Below are 20,445 nucleotides of genomic sequence, written 5' to 3' on the forward strand. Positions count from 1 at the left end.
CAAGAATGAAAATAGTAAAAAACTTAATTTAGATTACGACTGATAGACAAATACTTTCGTGATCAATTAAGACAAATACTTTCGTGATCAACTAAGACAAATACTTTCGTGATCAACTAGGACTGACAGTAAGTGACATAATTCCTGATTTTGAAACTCTGTCGCAGAGACATTCTGAAGACAGTTAATTTTAGGTTGTGATAATGTGTCCTATGTTTTATTGTTCATTTCTTTCTTCGGTACACGTACTAAACACTAGTTGTGTTTGTGAAAAATTATTTTCAACAATGAAAATAGTAAAAACCAAATTTAGATCACGACTGACAGACAAATATCTTCGTGATCAACAACAAGTGACATAATTCCTGATTCTGAAACTCTGTCGCAGAGACATTCTGAAGACAGTTAATTTTAGGTTGTGATAATGTGTCATATGTTTTCTTGTTCATTTCTTTCTTCGTTACACGTACTAAACATTAGCTTGTAACCTTATACTGTATAAAATTATATTTAAGTGATTGATGTAAGGAAAATGAAAATCCAATAATAAGTCAGACAGTTGCTTTACTTCCCCTTCGGGTGTCCGCCTCCCTCCATAGGTGCTATGCACGTTGCAGGTTACACAGTGGCTCAGCAAAATATCACATTTTCGCCACGGCTGGCCTACAGAAATACTGAAACACGTTACAGTTTCTAGTCACTGCGGTGCCTGTGTAGTATAGAACACTAGCAGCCGGTCCAGGTTTGACTCTCGGTTAGGCCTGGGAATTTTTATAGAAAAATCCGTAGCGATAGTTGTTGCGGACAAGGTCGCAGTTGGACATCTTCTCAAGGTTCTCCCGTTACCTTACGTTAGGCAGCAACATCAATCATTCTGATTTCTATTCCGTTATCATTCAACATTCCTGATCGCCGCGTCCGGCTACATGAGCGCGGAGAGAGCTGATCTAAACCCGGGTACTCAGTAAAGCTAGGCAATTGGTGTGAGTTGGTTTAACGTGTTAAATTTACAATGTTGCAATGTCGGCTGGTAGAGACTATCCGAGTAGTAATAATTACAGTTTCTAGACTTCACAAATTAAGGCATGTTCATTAGGGTGAAGTGAATCTAAACATGAAATTGTTTTTATCTGCTTTCTAAATGTAATAGTTGCAAAAATCTGTATTTTAACTTAACTTAGGAATGTGAAAAATATGAACTTTCTGTACAGAGTGTTTCCGAGGTGGTGTTACAAACTGTCAGGGAAGATGGCGAAGGGCACATGACGTATCAATTTGAGATAAGGAACCACGGTCCGGAAATGACTAAGTCGAAAGTTATAATCAAAAATAGTTGTATAGAAATGGAATTGTAATTTGGCACCACGTGCCCTCCTTCCCTTAACCTTTGGAACAGTCGTGGAAAGATGGTATGGGCCGGATGTATCCTACGTGGGTACTTAGCCCGATACAATCTGTGAGCGTGTCTACTTTTCCCATTGGCTCTTCCGTATTCGAAAATCAGGTCTGCTTATTCCGCTCTCGTGTACTCCTCCATTTCACTAGGACTGATCGACTGGACACTGCAACTTGTACACATACACTGCTGTCTACAGATGTGCATATCAGGACCGACCATGTCCGTTACACATTACGCTATCTGCATTGTTTTAGTGTAGTTTCCTGTCCCCATCCCTCAGACAGATCACTGAATGGAATACTGTAAGTAGACAACGTAAACAACATCATATGAATACAGTATGTGTAAGATGTACAGATAAATAAACATAAATAAGGTGTAGAGAGGAATAAAATTATTTCATTTCCAAACAACTATTTTTGCTTGTAACTTTCGACTCTGTCATTTCCGGACCAGGGTTCCTTATCTCAAATTGGTACATGTGCCCTTCGCCCCTGTGTGAAAGTTTGTAACACCACCTCGGAAACACCCTGTATTTAATTTTCATGTATCCCAAGGGCTTTGAAGTTTCCTAAAATTATAATTGTTTTGACTCTTTGTATATTTGTTTTATTATTTTGTTTTTCTTTACATAGCTAATGAATTGGTGTAAAAAACATATATTTAAACTTTATTTGGAAGGCTCTAAATTGGGGTATACAGTATACAGTATTTTTCAGGAGATTCAAAGGGACGAAATATATAGTATTTTATATAAAGTATGAGAAAAATTCCATTTCAGCCCATTTATTTCTTTTAGTTAGAGTTTATTCCTGTTTTATTTTTCATTTCTTTCTGAATGGTATCTAAATCAACAGGTCTAATTATCATCCTTCTTTCTATTCTTTGCTCTATTAAAACATTATTTCTTGTTTTGGAACACGGCGATCTTTATAACAATTAGGCCTACAATATTATTATTTTTTTTTTTTTGCATTTGCAACTGCATATATCAAATAGTTTGTTTCCTTCTTTGAATTTTGCAATGTTGTCATTTTAGTTGTCGTCACTATGTCGTTTCTTACAAGGCTTCATTAAGTTTGTGTATTGATAATGGTAAGCACGAATCAGTTGAAATATTTTTGTATGACTGACTTTCAGAATTTATCCCTTTACCTGGATTCCTTAGTTTTGATAGCAACTCTTTCTTAAATCTCTCCAACAATAGATTCTCTTGATTTCAAGTCAGATTTCAATTCATTTTTGACCATAGATAATATTTCATTACGTCATGATAGATAGGTAATTGTGATGTGTTCAGCTCCTCTGGCATTGCGGATACAGGGTAGAAGGTCAGATTTCTTGTATTAATTAGAAATGTTATGATTTAAGTACCCTTTAACATAAGAAGAATGAATTTCCATTAATTTTATTATATTAATTATATCATACCTAAGAGTTTTGTGATTATTCCCAATTTTCTTATAAATTGAGGTTTCTGTGACACTTCAAGATGAAACAAGAGGGGACCAAAATATGCCGAGGCTTTTGACATGAATTATTTAACATGTTCCTGATATCTGTTCAGATTAAATCACTGCAGAATGTTCTCTCGCTAAAAAATCTGAACCTCAAAATTTTGTGAAAATTTCAAAATATGATGCTCTTGGGGCACCTCTAAATATTAATCTAGAGAAAATATATTTTGCATTGTTCTTTATGATAGCACTCCACAACTTTTCCCTGGTATTGCGTTTTGATTCCATAAACTTCATATTTTCACTCCACCCTACAGCGTTCATATTATCATGTAGTGATCGTTTCCATCACGTAGCGTTTCATGCACAACGGATAGATATTGTTCAGTGCGTCGTATATGAGAATATTCATACGAGGCATAGCGTATTCGATCATGTGTGATTCCGCCAGGTGCGGCACAGTACGGAATTCTGGTCAGGAATATTTGTCTGATCCGCTACGTGTAGAAACGTGACAGAAGACGCAAAAAGCTCAAAATCCGTCAAGTTCATACACGACCAATCGCTTGCCAATATGGACAAACGCACTGCTGATAGCTGAATAAAGAGGCGATCTAAAGTTCTACTTTAGTTTTAATTTGTTTATTTTTTTTTAATAATGTAAGAACGGAAAGCTTTTACGTTCACGTTAATTATTATTCCATACATCTTCAGTAATTCAGTAATACATACATTAATTCGTAAGTACAGTAGTGGCAAAAAAAAATCTGGACCGACCCTTGTAGCTGATTTCAGAGCCTTGTTCACTCCAGAGTACGATAGACTGGTAACTAAGACTTTCGTGGTTCGAATCCTGCCTGGGAAGGAAACTTTTTTTTTTGTTCCTCATTCAAATTTATTCCCAATACTTTTCGATTGCTGGTAAAATTCATGTTCCGGGAATAATAAGTTAATTAAGTAGTAAAATATCCCTGCAATCGAAAAGTATTGGGAATAAATTTGAATAAGGAACAAAACAAAGTTTTCTTCCCAGTCAGGATTCGAACTACGAAGGTCTTAGTTACCAGTCTATTGTGCTCTGGAGTGAACAAGGCTCTGAAATCTGGTACAAGGGTTGGTCCGTTTTTTTTGCCACTACTGTACATACATACATACATACATACATACATACATACATACATACATACATACATACATACATACATACATACATACATACACACACACACACACACACACGCACACGCATACAAGAATGATTGAACGAGCACAAGTGTTGAGGGAAATGTATTATCTTTTCAGATATTTCTTGGTGTCAGAAGAATTATGAAAATCTTGGTGCCGATACTAAATTATTCCTTTATTAAATTATTAAAAAATCTTAATGTTGATTTGTTCTTGTATTTATTGACTAGTCATTTAATATCTAATTTCGTTCAAGGTATGACACTGTAGGTTATATAATTAAATTTACAGTACGTTTGGTGGAAATTGTTCATAATAAATGGAGTTTAGGAGTAGCTATGTCAGAGTTGTTTTGTAAGCTTAATTCGTCTGTTGTAGTAAAACAAGAGGGAAGAACTGGAACGTCATATTTAATTGAAATAGTGTTCTATCGGATGTTCGCCAGTTAGGGTGATCAGAAACAGCCTAAAGTGGTGAACTGTGTTCTCGATGTGGTCAAGGTTGGCCGCCATGAGTCATGCTAGCCGATATCCGATAACCGGTTTCGTACACAGATGTGTTGTGAATGTGGTGCTGCTTTAGCATGTTTACTGTATTGGATCGATGTGTAAGATTGTGTAATACGGTGCGAATTCGATATAACGTGTAACACATAATATTAGTTTACTAGAGTTATGCGAAAAAACATCCCTGTAATACCACAAGAAATTTCTTCGTAATTTTAGCAGGACACGTTCAACTATCAACACACCAATTTTCAGTATCAATGTTAAAAGAATATAGACAGAAGGAATTCTTATAAAAAGGGATATAAGACGTAGGACCAATCCTGTTTAACGGAGGAAAATCTTCAAAAGTGATTATAAAATGAACTTCACGCAATTCACCAGAATATTTTCAACAAGATTCACGCGTGTTTGAGAGCAGAAGGTGAATACTTGGATAGTCTTGTGTCATAATGAGTACAATTTCACTATTTTCTAGTATGTAAGTGAAGTAAATACGTCACTAAATTAGTTATTAAAACAAAACTAACATCTGATCGGCGCAGAGCTTATCCGACGGCAAAAAATGACCGGATGAACTTGACCGTTGGAAACTCGTTGTCTACAACCTTAAGAAGAGTATGTATGTCTGAGTTAATATTTATACACCGGCATGTTTTAATTAAATGTGCTAGGTAGCGCTAAATATTATTGAATTTAAACAGTTTTCCGAAAACCTTGGGTTTCAGTTATAAATACATTGCATCACGTTAAATTTTTTTAAAATTATCTAATGGATATAATTCTTGTTTCTACTCACATAAAATGACAACAGATATTTTCATATTTACCTTTGTGCCTTGTTTGTAAATCGTGTTTGTTAAGTGGTTCGATTTCATATGCAGTACAACGCTTTATAAATATTTATCTCGTCATTTATTGTGTACTACGCAATTGTTGAGCTTGTTTCTGAAAAGTACTAAATCCAACTGGACAAATTTTACAGGAAAGCAAAATAACTTACTGAAGCTACAATAATTATTTTAAAATATCAATATTAGATTTAGGGTTTATCTGTAGCTCTGAGAATTTTTTATAGCAAATTTTAATCTATTCCATATTTTATTCCAAAGTTATTGCGAATTTAATTTTGGATTTTTTACGTTTTGGCATAAAAATTCGAAAAGATTTATATACAGTGCACTTTATGACTAAATAACTTACAACAATAATATATTTTGTGACATTCAGTATTAATTACAACATTTAGAGTTAACAGCTTGTCTCAGCAGCAAAAAAAAATCAAAACTTATCATACAGCATAGTGAACACCAATAACATTAATAAAGGTGCATTTGATGCCAAAGTTATTTACTTTCACGGTACATACCCCCTGACAGAAAGTATAGATATGAAATCATTTTTCTTGGTTTGTTTTACGTGGCTACAGGTTGGTATTTCTTTCGGTTGAACCAAAATGTGATCACATCTTGTCCAATTTTTTTAGTATTTTGTGCGTACATATTGATGTCACTGTATATTCAGAATGTACACCTACTAGTGCTGTTGTAGGATGAATATTCGGTCGTTTCGCTTCACTAATTTGAAAGCTTTAAGTCCTTAAATCTGTCTTTTACGAGATCTTATATCTATGTATTCCATTAAAAACTTTCTTTGCTTCAGAGCATATGTATTGGCCCCGTATTGCTTGTTTTCATATAGTTTCCTCTTTCATAGACGAAGTTGGTACTTTATGCTACGAAAGCTGAAGCGGATATCGAACGTTTTGCTGTAAAATACACTATCTACCAAAAAGTAATTGGGCACTGTTTTTGCCCCTTTAGAACCCCGTGGTACCACCTCTTGTTGCTATAACATCGGCCACCCTGTCAGGCATGTTCTCTACTAGCTTGTGTAGGATATTCACTGGAATGCGTCGCCATTCCTCTTGCAACATGCACTCAGTTGGACAATGGAAGTTGGCCCCATGTTTCGGCGGCTACTATGCAATGGTATGCAGACTAATGTTCACCGGTTGGACTGGCCTGCACAGAGTCCTGATCCAATCCCATTGAGCACCTTTGGGTTAATTGGACCGGCGATTGAGGTCTCGGGAGATGCAGCCAACTTTCATTGTCCAACTGAGTGCCATGTTGCAAGAAGAATGGCGACGCATTCCAGTGGATATCTTACACAAACTAGTGGAGAACATGCGTGACAGGGTGGCTGCTGTTATAGCAACAAGAGGTGGTACCACGAGGTTCTAAAGGGGAAAAAACAATGCCCAATTACTTTTTGGTATATAGTGTATAAAAGTAGACGAAATCCATACACGGGATTAGGTACTTTTTGACAAACATTCTTTCGTCTTCACATTCCGAAACTTAGTAGGTATGCGCTTCCACATGTAACTCATTTTTCCGAAAATTTTGGATTTGGTACCTTTTGGAAACAAGCTCCACAATTTTAAACCAGTTGTCGAAATAGCAATTTTTTTCTCTTTTTCATATTGCTGCGATATCTAAAGTTATTAGTTTTCACTATTGAAGTAGTATGAATTATGTCAGCTTTGAATTACTTTCACTCCAAAATTCACAGCAAACTAAACATTCGTCTACATGCTATTAAAAGCTAGTTAAAATAACAAAAACACCGTCATCAAGCTTAAGAAAACAGTTACTTAACAACTCCTTCACGCAATAATAGTCTATGGATTAGAATTTTCTCGGGAATCATAGGAAGTTCTTTTCTACCCTGCGTTCACATATCCGTGTCTTATTTAGCTCATAAATCGGGCTAATATTGCGCTTGATAAACTGTTGTTCAGAAGTCAACTGCATAAAAGTCTATAATATTCCAGCCAGACAGCTCTTTGTTGAAGCAGCACATTTTGAATATTGTTTTCACATTTATCAACGTATTATGTATTTGTCTTTGGCACTTTGTATTTCGCGTTTGATCCCAGTGGCAGTGCTAAATTAGTTATAAATTGTTTTTATTGCATGGACGGTTGAATTCGAACGAGTATAGGTTGATGAACCTACCGAGTTCGAAGTACAAAGGGGGGCTGGACTTGATATGAAGCATAACTGGATGTCAGTTTCAGATATTTAATATTCTAGTTCCTTTTGTTAATTTCATTTCATTTTGCAGTACAGTCTCTTTATACTAAATTTGAAACTAGTTTTGTTATTTGAATTGTATAATCATTAACTTATATTAAATATAACAAAACATTTCTCTGAAATTAATAAATAAAATTCTCCATCATTTCACTCTGTTACCGGTTTGACATTTAATTAACAGCATTGCAATAGCGTCTGGTTTCTACAATTGGAGAAAAGATTTAAAGTATTTGCTTCAATATACAGAGGGTTCAAATTTTATCCCGACTGTATTAATTTTTAAACACTACACAACATGTAATTGAAAGGTATGTCAAAACTTTGAGGAACCATTGCTCACATTTAGAGGATGGAAATATGTTGTATGAATACAGATCCGAAAACTCCTTGTTTCCTTATTCCTTATTAGAGTTTTTCTACAGTCTTGACCAGTGAGGGAAGTGGGAAAGAACCAGAGGCGGTATGTTACCCCAAGATTTTCGCTTGGCATACCTCGATTTAAAAAAGGCATACAACATATACTGTACATACATGATGTATACAATAAATTGTTTCGTGCAGTCAGTAACGCGAATCTGTTAAGCTTACGCATTATGTTTCTTAATAAAATAATTTCAGTTATATACTAGATTATTTTGCAATGTCCATTGAGTCTTATCTTTTAAAATAATGTTAAAGCTTCAAAGTGCCTAACATAATTATTAGTAAAAAGTAGAACAACAACAAAAATGACAAAGTCACTAAATTGACAACAATGGCCAATACAAGCTACACACCACAGCCTTCTATACTTGAAATATTGCCATTTTAAGCATTCCAGGTGTTCACTTACAAAATAAACGTGTCTAAATACACGTTGAATACAGTTCCAGAAGGCTGTGGTTTAGATTTACGAAGCAAACAGATAGTATTCTTTGTTGTGAAGAAATGTATAAACAAATTTTTACGAATCAAATTTTTTCAGTGACGGTATGTCATTTTTCACTGACGGTATGTTTTCTGGCCATAGAAACAAGTGGCGATATTCCATACCGGCGCATACCGTCTCACTTCCCTCATTGGTCTTGACGGACGAAGATTCAAGACGTTCTTGAGGAATAACTTGCCTGTTTTGACTCTTACCAATACAACGGAACATGAACTTCAATCACGATGAAGCTCCTCTAATTTTAATGTTTGTGTTCGATGGTGTCTCAGTCTAAAGTTACGTGACAGTTAGTTATGTAGAGGTGAATCAATTCCTTGGCCTCCACGCACCCCCGATTTAAATCCACTAGATTTTTACTATGTATATTTGCTGATATTTAAAATCACTTATGTATGCAACTGTAGTGGATTATATGCGGAGTCTTATCGACCATATTGTGATTACGAGATAACTCGTAACTCTCCGATACCTCAGTAGGGGAGAGTTGGCCAAACAAGATACTTAGCGCAAAATAGCTAATATATTCGAGATTATTGAGAGGAATAAGAAAAAATTGTTTATGAGACTCCTAAGGAATGCATTTTTATAAATTATTTGAAATTTGCTCTGTACCACAATGCTTAAGAGGAAAATAATGTTTATTGAGAGTTGTGCAAGTGTCCCGTTTTGTCAAACTGGTTGGAAATACGAGATAGTTATATAAATCAATTGAAATTGTTGAAATATTAATGAATAAGTCACAAAAATTGTACACAAAACAGCAGTATGAACAAAAATTATTTCTATGTCAATTTATACATTATATGCTATTAATTATTATAAATATTGTAATTATTCAAATTGAGAAATGTTCATTTACAAAAATCGTATATGAATTCATCACAATCTTCTAGATCTATGCCACTAGACTCCTCGTGAGTCCACTCTTGGCATTGGGCACACTGGATTCACCCCTGTTCCGATTTTGAATTGGAATAGAGGTTGTTGCAATAAATGCATGCCTCATCTTTGTCCTCGTTTCCTTTCTCAGAGCTGTTTAAGGGATCAGTGGACCTAACGTTTCTTGAATTGCTTTTCGACTTTTTGTTTTCCACAGAAAACGTATTGCCACTCTTAGGCCTACTGCCGATTTCTTAGAATTTAATTTCTTTATCATTTGTCTTGCCCTTGCTTCCAGAGCTACTGCAAGCTCATTCTTGTAAGGTGGAGAGGTCAATATTGCTGTCTTGCCTCGTCTTCTATCATTATTTGTTGGTCCTACCTTATACCGAGCTTGGGGAATTTTCATAATAACAAGACACTATACCGTTTTGGCCAACCGCGTGGTATCTCGTTTCGTCAGACCACGCTTTGAAATTTAAAATATGAAGGACCCATAGTTACGAAGAAAGATATCGAATTTAACTTAAGTAAAATTGAAGACTCGTAACTACAGAATTATTTAAAACACTTATCTATTGGCTGTTGAAGTTAAATACCTCATTATGAACACCTTAAAATGAAGGAAATATTTCAGGAAACACGGCTTTTTCTAAATTCTGATTCACACAACACACACACACAAATCCTTCAGTGTTGTGATCGAACGTTTGAAAATTTGTATCACGATTAAGATTTTCTTTGCATCAGCTGGTTTTCGGACGGATGTCGGTACAAATGGAGATTTCTTCTATTCGAGAGACCAACCAAATATCTTCCTCATTTAAACGCACTGTTTTTAGTTTCATTATACTTTAGTCCGGGTCAAACTGTAGATGATAAAATGATTAATGATAATTATAGAGTTACTGGTGGCAGTGATAATGATGACAGTGATTTACTGAACTGGGGTTTGCAGTGGAAACTATAGGATAATTCACCACAAAAGACGCGCGTTTTGGGAATCAGTTCTACAGGCTATTTTGAGTTTAAAATGTTATATCAATATGTGTCCGATTGTCATTAGTTTGAAAGTTATTCGTAAAAATCCAAACGTCATACTGTGAATCAGGCTTTGATGTTGCTTGTATCGTAATACAAACATTGGAACGTGAACTAAACGGAGGGTTGAGGTGTGACGTGAGGCACGGTTGTGAAGGGGAAAAAAGGTCTAGTAATACCAGCTGCTCACATCAGGGACAGCCGTGCCGAAGTACGGAATGCCAAGCGCCATTCACATCCGTGCATCCGAATGCATTGAAGTGGAAGGAAGGATATTTGAAAAAAATGGTTTATTTAACGACGCTCACAACTGCCGAGGTTATATCAGCATTTCCGGTGTGCCGGAATTTTGTCCCGCAGGAGTTCATTTACATGCCAGTAAATCTACTGACATGAGCCTGTCGTATTTAAGCACCACTGCGCTATCGAGGACGACGATATTTGAAAATGTGCTTCTAAACTGAGATGTGTTTTTTATGATTAATACAGTTTTTAATTAATATTTGTGTGTATTTTAAGTAATAACTCTTAGTTCTGCTGAGAAACAGTGCTACTTTCGTAGAATTCAATCAGCTGTAAGTTCTTAACGGTCGATTATTAATCGAACCCATCTTCATATGACATTTTATGCTCAAAATGGCCAGCAGAACTGATTCTTAAGCCCGAATCATTAGTCGTGAATCACCCTGTATAATTTAATCCCTACATCCATGACATAAATTTTAAAGGCATGCCAACATTGATTTTATTGCAAAATAACTCCTATCGTTGGATATCAAGTTTGATATGCAGCACTGTATTTTTACGATGAAAAGTTCAATGTATGGAAAATATTATTTTTGTGTAAATAATGAGAACTTGTTACATTTTCATTGACAAAAAAAATATTTTGCGAATCTCCATGACAATAACAACAACAATATTCTGAGGTGGAAGTGATGAAATAGTAATAAAACTGGCTTTTGTATATCAAGCTATGCTTCATATGTAAATACACAATCAAGTAGAATAATAGCTTTGTTATTTACTGTTGTTATTGCAACTCACGCGACGCTGCAATGTTGTGACGAGAAAAAAAGGTTCGTGCTGAATCACAGTCATACCTGTCGTTTATCATGTTAATATATGGAAGACTCTTGAATAGGGATAAAACATACCTCCCATCTTCCTCCTAACCTTTCTTTGTCCGTACATCCTGTGGCACAATTAAACAAGATGAAGTTTTCTTCTTGTATTCTCCTTTCTTTTCTTTAGGCGTTTTGCATAATCTCTCTAGTAACGGGGAAATAATTTCTTGTGTTGAATAGTTTGAAATAAAAATAATGCTTTTAATTTATTAAAATCTTATTTAAATGATAGAGTTCAAGCTACTAAAATTGATAATGTATTAAGTGAATTTATTAAAATTAAAATAGGTGTTCCGCAAGGAACAGTACTTGGACCTATTTTATTTTGAATATATATTAATAAACTTTTAATGATAGACCTTAAAGAATATGAAGGTGATTTATATTCGTATGCTGATGATACTGTTTTACTTTTTAGTGGAACAACTTGGACTGATGCTTATTATAATGCAAATTGCGGCTTAAAATTAATAAAAAGATGGTTAGATTTAATTCACTTGTAATTAATAATGATAAAACAATAGCTATCTCATTTTCTTTAAATAATAAAGGTAATAAACAATTTCATCTATAGTACAAATTAAAATACATAATTCTTATTGTTCCGATATAAATTGCAATTGTTCAGTTATTAATGAAGTTAATGAGGTTAAATACTTAGGTATAATTATTGATAATCATTTAAAATGGAATAATAATATTCATTATATTTGTAATAAATTACGTAAAACATGTTACTTTGTTATTCTAAGAAATATTTTGTCAATTAACAGTTTACGTGCTATTTATTTAGCATTATTTAAATCTATATTTATGTATGGTATTATAGGTTGGGTTGGAACTTATAAATCCAACCTTTATCCGTTAATTTTACTACAGAAAGAAGTAGTAAAAATTTGTTTAAAAAAGCAGAAAGATTACCCAACTGAATTGTTGTTTAAACATAGACTATGAAGGTTTTCAACATTAAACAAATGTATTTTTTATTTTATTAAAATATTTTCATAGAAATTTTAATAACTTTGAAAGGTATATACATAAATATAGAACTAAAAATATGAATTCTCTGCGTTTGTCTGAAACAAAATGTAAAACCAATGCAGTTTTTTTATCATAGCATGAGTCAAGGTCCCAGATTATTAAAAAAATTTAATTCCAATAATATTGCAACCACGAAGCCTCTCCAAATTAATAAAAAAAAAATTGTATTGGATTTATACTTTGGATTTCAACATATTAAACACTATTTAATCTGTATTCACTCTCAATTTTAATTTTATTCTTGTCTGTATTGGAATCCCCTCCTGAGCACGAGTCTTACTCATTCAGGAGTGGGCTAGTTTATCTTTCATTGTATTAACTTGTATTCATTTCAAACTTACTAGCAATAAAAATAAATAAATAAATAAATAAATAAATAAATTTTGTAAGAAATGATAGGATGAAGGAAAGATGAAAGGTATTATGAAGTTACTTTTTTCTTCGTGGTCTCTACCTGTCCACTTTGATGAATAAGAGATAACAACGCAATTTCTTAAGGAGACTGGGTAGTGATTAGGGATGAAAAATTCAATTTTTTATTTTGTGTTTAAATGAAAGTACAAAACTTGCTTTATATATATATATATATATATATATATATATATATATATATATATATATAGGATGGAAGTGAAATAACTTTGCAGATTGAAATGGACGATAGGGTACACTGAAATGAATAGAAAACCTATATTACGTTTTGTGATTAAATGCACGGTTAATTAGAAAATTAAGTTTGAAGTTTTCAGCAGTGCGACAACATCGCCGCGAATACACGGTTCTCGTGATACAGATGTAAGAGGTCAAAGAACTCGGTAACTCTCCTATGTCTCGCTACATGAGCTGTTCTCTGGCGCTGTGTTGCAACCAATTCACAGCGTGCAAAGACTTTAATTTACAGGTTTTTTAAATTAAATTTAGACTAAAACCATTCACAATAATGAAATACGCCAGAGGGATAAATTATTCTTTACACCTTAAGATGCGATCCAGGAGGCAGTGACTGAAACAATACAAGTAGAGACATCTGTACTACAGCATTTAAAAAAACACAAAACAATAAAACAGTGGAAACATGTAATGCGCAAACATATTCATTCATTCATTCATTCATTCATTCATTCATTCATTCATTCATTCATTCATTCATTCAGGTACTTAATAGGATACATATGTTTTCGGCTTTCCCCTTTCAAATTTCTCTCAAGTTTTTTCAAACGGAACGATGAAAATAGAAGTGTCACAATTGGCCTATAGGCCTGTAGCTCACATAGGTACTTCCTCATAGTCCTAAATTTTCTTACAGGACACGATCACGAACCTTTTAATTGTTTTATCTCCCATATTCACTTCTCATATTCATTGTCATTATAATTTAGGCTTTCCACACAATAGCCTTGAAAATATTGTGTAGGTCAGTATGGTTTATATCTTATAGTTACATGAATATGAAATAAACTACACTGTAGTATTAATGAAAGTACATACTGAATTTTAATATTTTAATTCCACTATAGACGTTCCACCCAATCATTAGGAATTCCTTATATGTACGTGAACGAACCACATATGTTATCAGAAAATGCAGGCTCTAAATTTCTAATATTTTATAAGAAAGTTAACTCACAATTGGACAAAAATTACAAGGTACTGCAACAAGACTTATTAGAACTCAAATATCTGATAAAAGTATAAAAAAGGTTACTAATAATATTTTTCAAACCAGTTTTATCAAAGTATGAAAAAAAAAACAAACAAAAAATTCTGCAGTTACTCATTTGGTAACCATAAGATTGTTATGGTCTCTCTGACATGTTTAATATTTTTCCTGCATGCAATAAATAGTTACTTCTGAAAAGTAGACTACTCTCAGACATGTAGAGTTGTTTATTTTAATACAATTAATTTTTTATTTGTCCTATATAAAACATATTAAAATTTACATAAAGTTTTGTGACCTAATTTTTCTATTTTCAAAGAAAAAGGACATTACTGTAGCCTACCTTATGCATAAATGCATGTTAAATCAGTGTACAAAATTTCAGAATTCTATCTCTAATGGTTGTGACCTAATTTTTCTATTTTCAAAGAAATGGGCATTACTGTAGTCTAACTTATGCATAAATGCATGTTAAATCAGTGTACAAAATTTCAGAATTCTATCTCTAATGGTTGTTGAGTTATGAAATAATACGTGTAAAATTTTCAAATTTTGGAAAATGTAATTTAAAGTAAAAAGTGAATTCTAAAAAATATTATTAGTATCCTTTTTATACTTTTATCAAGGATGGAATTATTAAAGGAAAGTAAAGTTACTGAGCTGACAAATTCAATTTTGGCAAGTATGCATTTTCTAGACTCACCGATAATAACATATTTGACTTGGTTAGAAACTATTTAGCTATTTTTTTTCTATTTCTAAATTTAATAGTTTTGATAGTACGACAAAAGAATACTATGAAATAAAATTAAGAAATGAAGGCTTACCAGCGAGAGAGAGTTTGTATGAACTGTATAAGTATTTCTGTAACGAAAGAGGGATGGAAAATACTAGAATAAGAGAAGCTAGCTGCACATTGCTGATTGTAACAACATACTAGAATGAGTTGAGTCTTGCACAAAACTAAAAGCAAGCGCAAAAAAATTGTTTATTAAATATGTAAATTGTAGAAATTGTATTTAAATAATAGTATATCTTTGTGTAAAAAATAATATAAAGTGTGTATTGTAAGGGTTTATTTGATTACTTGTATATATTTTGTCTGTAAACTATATATAATAAATATCATATACTTTTATCAGATATTTAAGTTCTAATAAGTCTTGTTGTCGTACCTTGTAATTTTTTTCCAATTGTGAGTTCATTTCCTTATAAAATTTTAGAAATTTAGAGCCTGCATTTTCTGATAATATTTGTGGTCGTTCACGTACATGTAACCATCCTCAGACAATTTTTAACGATCACACCTGAATACATAGCATCTGAGCATAAACTAACTATGAAATGTCACGTCGCTAATGCAGACACATGTTAAAACGTGTTGTGTGTATAAAGCAAAGGAGATAATGAGGTTTCATACATTCAGAGCCCATTGAAGGAAGCAGTTTTGAAACCCTCTGGCATGAGGGTTAAACTAAAAAAGATAAAGGATAAAAAAGAACACTCTTCAAAAGCCATGTCTAGAATAACCCAACTCCTGGGATGCGTAATAACTAAAAAAAAGTATAAAAAGAAGATATCGTCAGAATATAGCAACACTGTGCGTTAGCCTGGACAGAAATAAAAAACCTACGTGACAGAAGAATATTAATGGTCTAGCATTTTGTGGGGAAACTAGAGGACTTCAGTCACACCATTTCGGCGTATAACTATACCAGAGGTCAACAAAGAGTGAGAAGCTTCTACCAACTTATGAATATTTAGAAACAACTGTTATGGACATTGAAATAAGGGAATCTAAATGCATTTCGCAGAATAACTTTCGTTTGCCTTTATTTATTATGTACAGTAGTGGCAAAAAAAACCGGACCGACCCTTGTAGCTGATTTCAGAGCCTTGTTCACTACAGAGCACGATAGACTGGTAACTAAGACTTTCGTGGTTCGAATCTTGCCTGGGAAGGAAACGTTTTTTGGTTCCTTATTCAAATTTATTCCCAATACTTTTCGATTGCTGGTAAAATTCATGTTCTCGGAATAATAAGTTAATTAAATAGTAAAATATCGCTACAATCGAAAAGTATTGGGAATAAATTTGAATAAGGAACAAAAAAAGTTTCCTTCCCAGGCAGGATTCGAACCACGAAAGTCTTAGTTACCAGTCTATTGTGCTCTGGAGTGAACAAGGCTCTGAAATCAGCTATAGCTCGCGCAAGAAACGATTACCGAAAAGCAATGATGGCGTTGCTGTCTGTTTTGACGTGTGTATGTAGCGTTGCTTACGAGATTACACAAGCTGGCGCATAGAGCTTGAAAAACGAGTCTGAAGTGGTTCCCTCGTAATGCCAATTCCGCCGCTCGGAGCGCTGTTCTGCCCTATATATTCATAGCAGAACACTTAAAAGACATTGACATTTGGGACATTTAAAGGACTCACCATTGCTTATTAAATGCTTCGTACAATATTTTATGGACAATAGACGTAATTTGCAAACTTCTACTCCTCAATTATATTACAATAAAAGGCTGTCATTCTTGATATTAAAACATATTACATATAAACTGAGGGACTGTCTGCTCTGTACTTCAGTTCATACACCAAACATTTCCGGAAATAAATTAACTTGACATCTTACATATACGCACTATAGCCTACCCTTTTCACCTAATATTATTAATATTGTTATTAAATAAGACATTGCAACCAATTAAGGTACTGCATTATCTTTAATTTCCTTGAATTCATAATTAAGCATTTGCAAGAAAGCGTAACTTTTCCCTCTCTTTTAAAAAAATACGAACGTCACAATAATTGAGAAGTATAATTATTACGCGATTTTTTCTTGCAGTGGTGAAAACATTTCTATAGGCCTACTGATTAATCTATTGAGCATAGTAATAGTAAACGCTGTAGTATTCTTTTCTGAAGCCAAGATTTTCGCAAGAACTGAAGTGCGACACATGTAAAGATGAGGAAATGTCCCTCTTTCTTTTGGGAAAACTTGTGAAGCCACTACTGGACAATTTTTCCAAAGATATTTCCAGTAAATACGAAGTGATTAGGAAACTTAATCAAAAGCCCCTAAATAGAAAAGTGCTGAAAGTGCAATAAACTGGGACATTTCTTAATTACATATAGAACACTGGAACTGACTATCTACAAGGACCCTCGTGTTATAAATATTATGATTATTTCAGATTGTGATACAGTTATAAGCGTACATTCCTAAAATTTAAAAGTAACAATGAGGATGCCCTATGTTATAGGAAAGTTTTAAACGTGTACATTTAACTTTTTATGAATGATTTCCTGATCAAGATTTTCATTACCTATGTGCCAAACTTTTGAAGTGAAGAGTGCAGTAAGAAACTGTTGGACATCTGATCAGTATTTTAATCATGTACTGGTTACAGTACATTAGATGTCTTCTTGAATATACCTGATGAGGTATGTATATGAAGTTTGTATCGTCAGTATTCAAGTAGCCTACTTATGTATGTAATTTTTATTATCTGTACAGAAAAAATTTAGCTTACGTGATAGTATGAAGTAATCTCTCACGAAATAACAAGGAAGAGAAAGGTGCTTAAATTTAAATATTGAAAACAGGATGATAAGAAGAAAATAATTTTTACTTCCTTTCAATTATTAATGAAACCTGGCCACTCACCATTCGCAGTTGATTTCTATGGTTACAGGTCTATTCTTCATATTCTGTAGCTTTCAAATAATTTCTAAAATAAATATTACGCCTACTTAGCTCTTGTAAAACGAAATTTTCACTTTCACTTTCAACGGAACACTCACTTATATTCAGTTCTTGTATCTTGCAGTAAATTATCCATTTGTGATCTTCTTTCCAATATAACCTCCCAGTGAAACGACCACTTAAAATCATGAGCTAGAATTTATTATTTTAAAAACATTTCCACGTACATACTGTTATAATTGTTATGAACCACAATACAAAAGACAACACTGTGAAATTGGATTAATTTACCAAGATCAACATCAATACCGGTAGTATAAAATCACATATAGGCCTAGGCTATATTATTTCATTACTTTATGGTCTTAATTAGAAGAATTAATTTTGAAGAATTTACAAATATGCTGAAATAATTTATGACACCTCTTATAGAAATGTAAAAATATGTATGTACATTTTGAAACAATGGGTATAGCACCACTTGAAAATGTTGAGCACTTTAACAGTAACTTGTAAATTGTTCCATCACGTTGCCTATAGTGTTCATTTAATGTAGCACTTTTAGAATGAACGTGGTTCACATACATAAGAAGAAATGACGATGGAATGAGTCGAAGACATACAGTTTTCTTTAATTTTTAGTAAATGATGAAGTTGAATATATACTGTTACTTCATATCCTAACATAAGTAGAGTTGCCACCATAGATGTAACACCTCCGTAACACCTGAAATGAATATACAATAAATTAATGTATTGGTAATGATACGAGAATAAAAAGAAATTAGGCTAGACATAACCTCACAAAATTACAAACACATGCTAAAACAAAAAAAAAAAAAACAAAAAAACAAAAAAAAAAACTTTACGTATCCGTATATAATAAAACTAGATATTCTAGATATAATTTGAATCACACGATAACCACCTCAGCCTATTTCGCAGCAGCCATTAGTTACCAGTTTGAGGTGCATTACCTAATCTCATACTAACCTTGTTAAGTTCTCTAACCTAATTCACTGATAATTACGTAACAATACACAGGTCTAAAATACAGACAAATACACATTAATTACCTAATAAGTACAGCATGAAAATAATTCATTACTTTTGTCGGTATTTTCTAAAAGAGAAAGGGAAAACAGTAACAACATTATCTTCAATGTTTACATCACGTCGTTCACATTTTCATTAGGCCTATATCAGTAATGCTTGGTAAGTGAAACAATGCATGAAATTATTTTACATTTCGGGTCACATCATTCGAGAGTCGGAAAATGCAATTCGCCACTTTTAACATAGCATTGCTTGTTAAATGAGAGAACTTTGACATTTACCTTAACCTATAAATATACGACCTGTTGGTACAGAGTTCTTCACATAGCAAAACACAGACAATTTTCGAATATAACTTAGCTGAACAAACTTCAAATAACACTGTAATATGCTTGGCATATTTGTAATATTCGTACTCAATGAGTAATGCACAATTAATCGAACTATTTTCACGATGCACAATGCTTTGTAATGGTAATATTCATCATTTCATAGGGCAGAGAGGCGGACCTAGCGGCAGAAATTGTCATGACTCACAGAGACCTACTCTCATCGTGCTATGCGCCAGCTTGTGTAATCACGTAAGCAACGGTATGTAGGCACGCCGAGAGGGGAGAGGTGCGAGCCGATGGAAGTACTGTCTCTTCCAAGAAGATGAACAAATGAGGACATCGCTGTGGAAATAAAGAACGTAGCAAGAGAAAAATTCGATGCTAATTAAACGCGCAACATATGTTTACGAATGAAATAATAATACCGTGCGATACAAGACACGTATTCACATGCAATGGAACAAACTAAAATCGTAATGTAACTATTACAACGCAAGATTGATTCTATCGATGTCATTTCTCTTCCGACTGTACTCTTGAATGTCATTCAAGTTATCTCGTGACCTTTCCTGTCGCCCGCTCTTCCTTATCGCAGTGTTTGATTCGCATTCCTTCCATCGGTAATCCGTACTTGCGAGACCTATACAAGAGTCGGTCCGGTTTTTTTTTTTTTTTTTTTTTTTTTTGCCACTACTGTACACACAGTCGGTAGGCTTCAACTTCTGGTATCAACACGGGAAAATCAGAAACTAACAAAGAATATTTTGTGGACAGAGAAGTTGTTGAAGTTTTCAGTACCTCATTAGAAGGTTGCAGATCTAACAATCCCCAATATCGGCTTCAATCCTCGACTTTTATTGAAGTGATAAATTTTGTGGATAAGAAAGAAGGATGGGGTTTCTTTCGGGGTAACACTGTGCCGTCAATTCTAAATTCTTTTTCTTCCAACATTATCCAATTCACCTTATCTTTTATCCCACATTATAGGCCTACTACAAGTGAATGTGTATAAGGAAAGTGA

The 20,445-nt window shown here is 33.6% G+C and overlaps 1 long non-coding RNA gene across 1 annotated transcript; it reads right to left on the reverse strand.

Moving 5' to 3' along the window:
• Window positions 1-17,941: 17,941 nt before the first annotated feature.
• Window positions 17,942-19,575, reverse strand: LOC138696675 (uncharacterized). Its single transcript, XR_011331440.1, has 2 exons — window positions 19,374-19,575; window positions 17,942-18,763 (listed from the first exon to the last, which is right to left on the reverse strand). It is a non-coding gene; the product is annotated as an uncharacterized lncRNA (long non-coding RNA).
• Window positions 19,576-20,445: the final 870 nt, after the last annotated feature.

The sequence above is a fragment of the Periplaneta americana genome, chromosome 1 (assembly GCF_040183065.1).
Source record: "Periplaneta americana isolate PAMFEO1 chromosome 1, P.americana_PAMFEO1_priV1, whole genome shotgun sequence".
NCBI classification, from domain to species: Eukaryota; Metazoa; Arthropoda; class Insecta; order Blattodea; family Blattidae; genus Periplaneta; species Periplaneta americana.